We start from the raw sequence: 9,471 nt of genomic DNA, 5'->3' as shown, positions 1-9,471 counted from the left end.
AGTGTATTGGAGTATAATATATTTAATTTTTCGAGCAAACCGCAGCTGTCATGCCAGAAAATTTTGTATCGATATTCCACAAGATCCAGCCGTCGAGCACATTCGACTAGCCATTAATGCCGATCCAGAATCTACCTAACATATAATGGTGAAACCGATGTATCATTCGTATAATATTTGCTTAGATTTATTACACGGCGTAATATTCAGCACATCCTATAGATGAAAGAGACCTTACGAAGTTAAAGGTAGCTTACGTGTACATAATCAGAGATACTCGTTGACTACGTGCGTATAGTACACTCTGAACATAACTTATCTACAAGGTATATCCACTGTGACGAAACGACGAGAGGATAGTATTAAGCTTCAAGCAGATTTTCGATTTCAAACGCGAAACACCCCTGATTGACGATTCGCACTACTTTGGACCTTGCATAAAATTGACCTTCTCAAACCAACAAATTGTGTCAGATATTCTGATCAGGCGACTCAAGTGGAACATAAAAATCACATAGCGATGAAGAGGTAAGCAGTAAGAATCTTGCAGCACACTCGCACATGGATCTTCAGAGGGATTTGGAGGTTTATTTTCTATGATCATGTGAGATAACTTTTATTAAGATTAACTCAATACTTTGTGCAGGAACGAAACTTATCGATTTCAAGCCATGCCGAGAAAATTTCCAGGTTAGACATCTGGATCTATTCCTACAACCCATTCGTTAGGCGGCTCCAGAGGCACATGACATTTTATTTCACTTGATCGCAAGATAGTGGTCGTTATACCATCAACCACAACGAAAAAAAAACAGAGATCAACGTCGTACAGCCGGTGATTTTTTGGCGCGTCTCTCTCTCGGCGATGTGGACCGTCGGAACGCAGAAAACCACATACTAAGGGCCAATAAACCTATATATATTTGCATCATTTCTGCCAATGTCAGCAGGAGCATCTGTCATCTGAGAAGAGGGAGGGACGAGATGGCTGAGCGTCCGCTTGTCTTTCTGTCCGTTCTCCTCCTGACTGCGCTTACGCTGCTCCTTGCGCCCGCTATTGCGCTGGAGGATCAGAAGACATTCATTGGTTCGTACTCTTCTATTATCTTGTCTACATGCGACCGATGCCTACATGCTTGCTCTCAACCTGGGGAGAATAAGACTTTGCCTTCGACTCGCGAAAGAATAAGAAAAAGACCGGAGAACCCTTCTTGGGCTGTTTGTTGTAACAACAATTATCGATTGGTAAGAAGGTGATGTTATTTATGTGTCTTTACGTCTGCTACCACTAGGAAGGTCTCAGAGGATCTGCGTGTGAGGGACACGTGCAAAGAGAATCGTTTGTAGTATTTCCGTCAAGTTTCCGGTTCAAGCCTAAGCGATAAGGGAGACGAGATTGGGATAAATCTTCCTCGTCTCGTTACTATGATGTGCCAGAAACGTACAGATACATAAGAAAGGTCGTATGAGCACTTAGCCCGTGAGAGCGAGCGGTCGGATTGCACGACCGGTTGAACCGGTAATGAAGTTTGAATGAGGTTCCAATATTTCACATTCAAGGTGATCGTTCTCATTGAGGACATGACCAACGTACTTATATCCTAAAATGATATGGCCCGAGACGCATGCGCATGTTCAATGACGTGGAAATAATTTCGAATATCCTGAATTTTATAGAAATAGAAAATCTAAAATAATCCAGTAGAATGATTCCCAGATTGCAGCGGTGTCATGAAAACACAATAAAATCAGAAAACGACGAGGTGATTTTAGGTTGATAAATATGGGTTGAAACCATTGTATAAGTTTTAGCGTAACTCTTTCATTGTTGATTGCTTTAGTCGAAAATGTCCTTTCTTTGAGACAATATATAAACAACTAGGTGAGGGTGGAGCGGATGAGGATGCATTTATATTTTCTGATCCAGAGTTTCATTTTTTTATCAAACTGTAATAAGCCCCAGTTTTCGGATGCCAGTCGCTTGCTGCGATCCCTTTCTCCCCACCCCTTCCTCACCGTAGCACCTTCGGGAGTCCCATCCCCTTCCGCGAGAAGAAAGGTTCCCCGACTGATTCCCGGTCATAAGCCGGCTCCTCGCCCTCGATCGAGACCAGGCGCCGCCACCGAGGGGCCCCTTTGCCCCGAGCTGATTCCTCCCGCGCACCAGGCCTCGCCGTCCTCGTCCTTCTCTTGCAACAACGCCGTCGACCTTCTTGCCGTCTCCCCTCGTTCGTCGCTCACCCGAGGCGTCCTCCGAATGGCTTCTGCATTTTCTACCTTCGGCCCCGAGCGTCCATCGGACTGCTTCGGTTATCTTCTGCCGGTTGGCCCCATTCCAGCGCGACTCCCTTCTGAGACACCGAGGGAACCGGTCCCGGTTGTTCGGGGTTGTAGTGTTCACGATCGACTTCTGAATCGGGTTCCCGATAGCTATTCTGCAACTCCACCGAGCGGGAATTAACGGCGGGTTCTACCGCTAAAGGAGATCATCGCTACTTGGGATATTGCTTCCCCTCCCTCGGACTCGAGGCTTCTTGTGACTACACGCCAGTGGGGCTGTTGCTTGGTTTGTGGCTGATAGACTACCTGGTTCTGGGCTACGTGCGACCGCTCGCCAGGCCTATTGCTACCTGGATCCCTGTCACCGGACGCTGTTACTGTTGGGATCGCTATCTCTTGGTTATTCCGTTTCGGGACTTTTATCGATTGCTCGCCAGGATCACTGTCGCCAGGCTCTGCTACTGCCAAGTTCTTACTCGACACACTCCCATCCTCTTCTTAACAGTATTATTATTTTCCTCTGTGTTGTCGTCCCCTATCGCATTCCGCTGCCGTTTGGTTTCGTTACGTTTGGATAGGTTAGCCACCCTTCCTCGAGTGTTAAGGTTTCTTTGGGATAGAAGGTCAGGTCATTGTTCTCGGAGGTGAACAACGCCGGGTGGTTACACACCCCTCACGTCGTGCTCGATCGTGAACCCGCGGGTCACTTGGAGTCGATCAGATCTACTCGTCCCTCCTAGGACTTACTGTACTCCTCAACCCTCCGTCGGACTGTCCTCCTGCTCTTGAGAATTTCAAAGTGCATTCATTAACATTACTTAGCACGCATCGCACCTTCCGTGACGTAATACGAGCCGTCGATCTCGGCCGTTCAGTATTACATCAATTAAATTCGTAGTTTATCATTTACACAAACAGTTTGCTATCCATGATCTTGGACCTCCAAGATGTTTTTTAGGAATTGAATGAATACCTCGTCCAAAGGGCTTCATCTTAACACAATCAAGATATCTACTAACTATTCTTCAAAAAGAGAAAATGGAAAACTCAAAACCAATGACGACTCCAATTGCTGTGTCCTCGACATCTAAGGATGATAACAAACCTCTAAATGAAACCTTCTACACACAAATAGTTGGTGTATTACAGTACTTAACTCTTACCAGGCCCGATATTTCATTTGCAGTAAACAAAGCCCGTTAGAAAATGCATTCTCCTAATGTAGAGGATTGGACTTCTCTAAAGCATTTAATTCGTTATCTTAAAGGAAGTATCTTATTTGGTTTACTGATTCACAGAGATTCTAACATGTCAATTAGTGCATTTAGTGATTCTGACTGGGCAGGAGATCGTAATGATAGAAGGTCTACAGGAGGGTATCTTGTTTTTTTTGGGAAGAAACCTGGTGTCTTGGAGTTCAAAGAAACAAGCTACGCTAGCCAGATCAAGCAACGAAGCAGAATACAAGTTACTTGCAAATGCAACCGCTGAGATAACGTGGATCCAATCACTGCTCAACGAAATCCAAACAATTCCTCAAGAATTGCCCACGATTTGGTGTGACAACTTGGGATCAACGTATTTAGCTGAAAATCCTATGTTTCATGCAAGAATGAAACACATCGAAATAGACTATCACTTCGTCAGAGAACAAGTCTCCTCAAAAGCCTTGAAGATTAAATTCATTCAGTGAGAAAATCGGGTAGCTGATGTTCTAACAAAGCCTTTACCAAAAGCTCGTTTTTGTTTTCTCAGGGACAAGCTCAACGTCGTCAACACCGATGATCTTGCAGGCTGGTGATAGCGGAGTAGTTTTACTCGTTCTCTGCGCCAACGCTCCTGTTAGGATGTTAATAAATATTAGTTATTACAATGGGATAATATTCTATACTCGTTAGAGACTTAGAATATAGGAATCAATGTAAGTTCAAAGATAGATCAGGATCAAACATAGACGGCCAGGATCAAATCGTAGATAGTTATAATGGTAGAGATTAAGTGTTGACATAGCTGTTGTAAGAAGATGGGTCCACGACATGATGAACGACAGGGATCGGTGCACCCATCTTATGATAACGACTAGGATTAAATGAGAGATATTTGTTATAATCAAAGGGACTACGGCACCGATCAACGGCTCGGCTCTTTTCGGTCTTACTTAAAAGATGGATATGATCATAGCCGTCCAATCTTTTTAAAGAAGATCGGACGGCAGAGATCTACTCCGTCTGTTTAACATATTTCTATTTCTTTTTCTTAGGCTCACACAGTTGTGGGACCCCTCGATGGACAAATCAGAAGAAGCGCGGCTGACGGGTCGGCTGACCGGGCTCGCTGACGTGGCGGCATATTTTGATGAATAATCTCCAACGGCCAGGGGTATTTTGGTCCACCCTTGCCCGTGGCCGTCGACGCCACCGACCGGAGGCTGTTTTTGGCCAGCAAAAAATACCACTTAGCGATCCAATGATGGGGGAAGACTCCCAAGTCCGTGCCCCTCAATCTGACGGCTTAAGTCGTCCCTCCCAATCGATTAAAAGGGAACGGAGGCCCAAATTGAGCATCTCCGGCCGCCATAAAAGAGGGGTGGCGGAGGACTCTCGCAGGTGACCTAGTAGCTGGCGAGTCGCAGTGACACGCCTCTAAAGCCTCTAAGCATTCTCGAGAAGATCTGGGAAGTCATATCTCCATCAAGTTGCACCCAAACAGAGGAGGAGAGCAGGTAAACGTCTAAACAGAAGCTCGACGATGGCGACCGATGCTGCCATCCCGGTTCTCCCAATCAGGGTGTTCGGTGAGATTTAAACTTCATAGATTATCCCTCAGATATCCATTTTGATCTTAATGAAAAGTTTCACCAAATATTTCATTACATATTGCATTAACATTTAATTCTGATTTGCTGATTTCATTGCGGCATTTCATCGAACATCTAGCGTGTTCAATCAATATTCTTCAATTTAACTAAGTTCTACGCTAATCAACTATATCAAATTAATAGAACCTATTCCATCTTATTTTGGTCATTTGATCGAACAGCTCACGTGCGTTCGAGAAAATCAATCCTTTTATCTCCACTCACTTTCTAATCAAAATCTATCGGGCATTCTGTCGAATACCTCACAAGCGTTCGATAGAAACACCCTCTTCTCTTTATAAAACCTATATAAAATATTTAAAAACTTACTATTATGTAAATATTATATAAATATCTCTTCTTCTACGCCCCTTAGGGGCATCTAGTCGAGCACCTCTTGGGTATTCGACTAAAGCGACCCAATATTCTTGAAATCAAATATAAATAAACATATAGACTGTATAAAAATGTTATAAATAGTACATTAACTCCTATTTTGACTTTGTTGGACCATTGGGTCGAACAACTATTAGGTGTTCGACTAAATCGAGCCTTATAATCTCAGAAGTAGAACTTAAAATGCCATAAAAATATATATAGAAAAATAAAAACAATTAAAAATACCTATATTAATTATGCAATCAAAATCTTACTGATATAAGTAGTACTCTATAATTCTAACCTATTCTATAGTTCTATAAAGACTTCTTAAGATTATTATTATCCTTTCACTTCTTCCAATATTATAGTCAGATACTCATTTATTCTCTTCCTATCTATCTTATTAATATATAAATACTTCTCTATTCCCTCTGTTCTCTCTTAGAATATATATATATATACCCCTCTATATAACTCTTATTTTTTGTTCTATCCTCTTATTACTAATTACTCTTATTAAGTACTTTATATTTATTCACTAGCTACCTAGTATCTTAATTTTTTCTTATTCTTAGTAGCTATAAAAGATATATCCATAGATCTAATATTCCCCTTTCTATACATATCTTACTAAAGCAATGTCCCCTAAACTTATTAATTAGTATCTCTTCTTATTACCAGTATCCTTAGTATTATTATTAAATTTTGTTAACTAATAACTCAACTATTGAATCTACACTTAAAGGCCAGTCCCGATGGAGACGACCTTACTCTCCGTATACATCTTTGAGTAAGTTTCTGTTTATACAAATTTATTTGATTGAAGCCAAATTAAATTTACAACAACAATTAAATTTATTATGTAGTTGTGATAAATCCAAAATGATAGTAATACATATGTGCAATTCTAGCTAATTTCTCTACTTCTTTATCTTTATCTGAAGATATTATCAACATTTATGTTAATTTGTGAAAAATCATGAAATATAATCACCTTTTTCTAATTTGGAGTTCATTCTTATCATTTGTGGGACTAACCCCACTTAACTCAATGAGTTAAGTGGAATAAATCTCACTCTCGTCTTAGTTTATGTGGAAGATGCAGGAATTAGATGAAACTTTCATGAATAAAGAGGACATTTAAATGAAGAGGAAGCTATTTGGAACAGAGGAGCAGGCTCAGCCACAACCCTGGGCCAAGAAAGAAGGCCCAAAGCAAGACAAATGGCTCTAGTCTAAAGGCCCATTAAGGAAGCTCCACTAAACCCACTATGGAGGCATGTTGGGCCAAAGAAAGGAAGGCAAGGGAAGGTCCAGTCATGATTATTTATGGACATTTCAGGGGCTTAAATGCTGATTGGAGGACAACCTTGGACGTGGATCCAAGCCAGAAAAAAAGATCCAGCCATTCAATCCACAAAACATCAAAGTGTGGATACTTAAAGATACCACCTTTAATGCTAATTAAGGATTGAAACCTTGAATGTCCGAGGGTATTTCAAAGGTCTCAATACTGATTGGAGGACCATAATGGACGTTGATCATGACCCTGAAAAGAAGATCTGGCCATCCATTGTATTAAAAATCCAATGGCTCTCATTTGCTCTCTCTCCCTATATAAACCCCTTCACCCTATTGTAATATTCCTCTTGTGATTCAATCCAAAGTAATGTTTGGTGACATAAGTGCAATTGACTCATAGATTTATTCTCCTCAGTGAGTGCCAGGCTGAGTAGGAAGCATCCAGGGCTGAAGAAGCTAGTAGAAAGGAGAAGAAGAAGTCCCTTGGACCTTGGCGTGTGTGACAAAGAGATTATCTTCTCATTTCTCCTTTTTCACTCTTCTCTGTTCGTCTTTTGTCTTTTGGTTGTCTTGAATCAGCTAGCCAATATCTAGACGGTTCCAACGCATCCAACCACTGATGGCGCGTCACCACCGGTCGTCGTCCAGCCCGCAGTAGAGGAGCGAGGGCGTCCCGACTCAGCACCGAGAAGCCGGCACTACCAAGCTCGCCACGAGACGAGTCCAGCCACCACGACGAGCCGCCGTAGCAACACGGGATCCCACATTCTGTTACTCGGCATGACGCGGACGCCGACCACCGGAGCACACCGTTACAGTCAGTTACTTTATCTTATAGTTTTTCCCTTTATTCGTATTGTCGTGTAGCGAGCGAAGGGCCTATATGAGGAACCCTTTCCCTCCCCCCCCTTTTATGTTGGGCCTGACAACCCCGTTTCCTAATTTTCTTGCTTATTTTCCTTCCTTTTCTTTTGTGTTATTGGACTTAAGGAAGGGCCCATCTTCACCCATATATAAGGGGAAGAGGTGGGCGCTTCCCGGACCCTTTGACCTAAATTAGAAGTTGCACATTTGGAAGGGAAGGGGTCAGGTCGTGGAGAAGAAGAGAAGAAAGAAGAAGATGAAGAAAGAAGGAGGAGGAGAGAGGGAAGGAAGAAGGAGAGGGAGAACACGGAGGAGTCGAGTTGCACCAGCACCGCTCCCGCCGCCGCGAGCCGCCGGACCCACCGCTGTTCCTGCATCCGCGAGCAGCCGCTCCGGCCGCCGCTTAGGCCGCCGCGAGCCATCGCGGCCGCGCAGCGCCGCCGCGCCGAGCCGGAACCCGCGCGAACCGCCGCGCGAGCCACCACCGGGCCGCCGCGAACCGTCGCGCCCGCACAGCGCCGCCCGCGCCGAATCTGATCTCGCGCAGCGCCGCGCGAGCCGCCGCTTGCTACCTCCGGCAGCCGTACCCGCTGCCGCGAGCCGCCCGTGCACCGTGCCGCAGCGCCGCCTGCGCGTTGTGTCGCGCCGCCGCGCGCGCCGCCACACCCGTCTCCACCGTCGACGCTCCGCGCGTGCTGCCGCTGCTTCCGCGACCTGCCCGAGCTAGGCTGCACCGAGCACACCTGCACCGCCCGCCGTTGAGCCGGCCGTCGAACCGCCGCGAGCCTGCACTGACCTCGCCTGCGCCGAGCAAGCCCGCACCGGACTCCGCTGATCCGGTCGTGGTCCTGCACGACTGGCGCGCTGCCGAGCCGGATCATCTCGAGCCACCGAGTCAGGCCACCTTGGGCGAACGACACTAAAGCTCCCGTCGCCAGCGCGACGAAGGTAGCTTCTCCACTTGATCCTCGGTTCCTTTATCTCTTACAGTACTGTTTCGCATTGCCTCCACTGCGCTCGGGTTAGATAGGTGAGTGAGACAGATTGAGAGAACGACGAGACAAAGACGAGCATCTTACCTGTCCGGTACGAGTCGGGATGCCCCGACGCGTGTGAGCATTCCAGTGGAGTCATCCCATTTGACGGCGTGCGCGCCCTCGACCCACCTCGGACGACTTGGAGGGCTGGTTCGACCCAGCTTGGCGACCCCGTCCCCGCTCCGGGTTGGCACTTCGTCGCTAGTCGGCACATTGCACGTACCATATTAGGGTCATCATTCTCGTTACCGTCACATATTCATATCTGATCTCGCATATCCATCGGTTGACGTTGCGGACGTGAACCGATTAGTTAGTGTTACGACACCGAGTTCCTACCCTCGGTGACGGTCGAACGCCGTTGAGACGACGTCCGGCATCAACCACGCTCTAAGATTCATTCTAGAACTTATTCTAGATTGGTTTTAGTGCAGTCCAATTTTTCTCTCTCCTCCACCAAGCCACTTTCCCCATTTGGCATCCGGACTTAGCCGAATTTTGACTAAGTCCATAGCGCCAGCTGTTCCATTTCCTATTTTTTTTGGCTTTAAAACACTCCTACAAAATCCAAAAAATAAAATTTTCTGCCTACTAATATTATTATAATATTATAATTATCTTTTAACTTTCCTTGTTTTCTATTTTTATTTAATTAGTTTTTTATCTTCATATGTATTAGACCAACTTCTAAAAGTATTATAAAATATATAACTTAAGCACAAATTCTTAAGGAAAGTCCCTTGCTCCCTA

At 44.9% G+C, this 9,471-nt stretch overlaps 1 long non-coding RNA gene across 1 annotated transcript; it reads left to right on the top strand.

Annotated features, from left to right (window-relative positions):
* Positions 1–347: 347 nt before the first annotated feature.
* On the top strand, positions 348–1,272 carry LOC144707779 (uncharacterized). The gene is made up of 2 exons (XR_013582542.1): positions 348–528; positions 647–1,272. It is a non-coding gene; the product is annotated as an uncharacterized LOC144707779 (long non-coding RNA).
* Positions 1,273–9,471: the final 8,199 nt, after the last annotated feature.

This window comes from Wolffia australiana, chromosome 9 (assembly GCF_029677425.1).
Source record: "Wolffia australiana isolate 7733 chromosome 9, ASM2967742v1".
In the NCBI taxonomy this organism is placed as follows: Eukaryota; Viridiplantae; Streptophyta; class Magnoliopsida; order Alismatales; family Araceae; genus Wolffia; species Wolffia australiana.
This window is presented reverse-complemented; position numbering and strand designations above follow the sequence as displayed.